The sequence below is a fragment of the Penaeus monodon genome, chromosome 23, assembly GCF_015228065.2.
Source record: "Penaeus monodon isolate SGIC_2016 chromosome 23, NSTDA_Pmon_1, whole genome shotgun sequence".
Taxonomy (NCBI): domain Eukaryota; kingdom Metazoa; phylum Arthropoda; class Malacostraca; order Decapoda; family Penaeidae; genus Penaeus; species Penaeus monodon.
This window is the reverse complement of record NC_051408.1, coordinates 3,976,132-3,976,556: the sequence shown is the minus strand read 5'-3', so window position 1 is coordinate 3,976,556 and position 425 is coordinate 3,976,132. Positions and strand designations below refer to the sequence as shown.

Sequence of the window (425 nt, the reverse complement as noted above, 5' to 3'; positions counted from 1 at the left end):
GCGAAGAGAGGGAAAGTGGGAAGCGAAGGGAGAAGACAAGGGAGAGGAAGGAGAATGAAGGAGGAAGGAAAGACAGAAAGAGGAAGAAGGAGAATAAGGGAAGGAGAGGAGGAGTTACGAGGAGACGAAAGAAGCGAAGGAGAAGAAGAGAGAACGACAACAATAAACGTAAGTGGACTAAGAAACCAAAGGAAGAAGGGGAGGAGGAGGAGAAAGGGGAAGCGAAAGGGAAGAATAAAGGAAAAGGGAAAGAATAGGGGAAGAGGAAAGCAAAGAAGACAAAAAAAGGGGGAGAAGCATTAAAAGAAGAAAGAAGAGAGAAGGAGAAGGGAAAGGAGAGAAGAAAAAAGGTGAGACAGAATAAGAATGAAAAACGAGAATAAGAATAAGAAAAAAAGGAAAGAAAAAGGGAGAAGGAGAATTAA

The 425-nt window shown here is 42.4% G+C and overlaps 1 protein-coding gene across 1 annotated transcript in view; it reads right to left on the bottom strand.

Annotated features, from left to right (window-relative positions):
- Positions 1–425, bottom strand: part of LOC119587683 — a 64,682-nt gene that overhangs the window by 50,794 nt on the left and 13,463 nt on the right. The gene's annotated exons all lie outside the window — the stretch shown is intronic.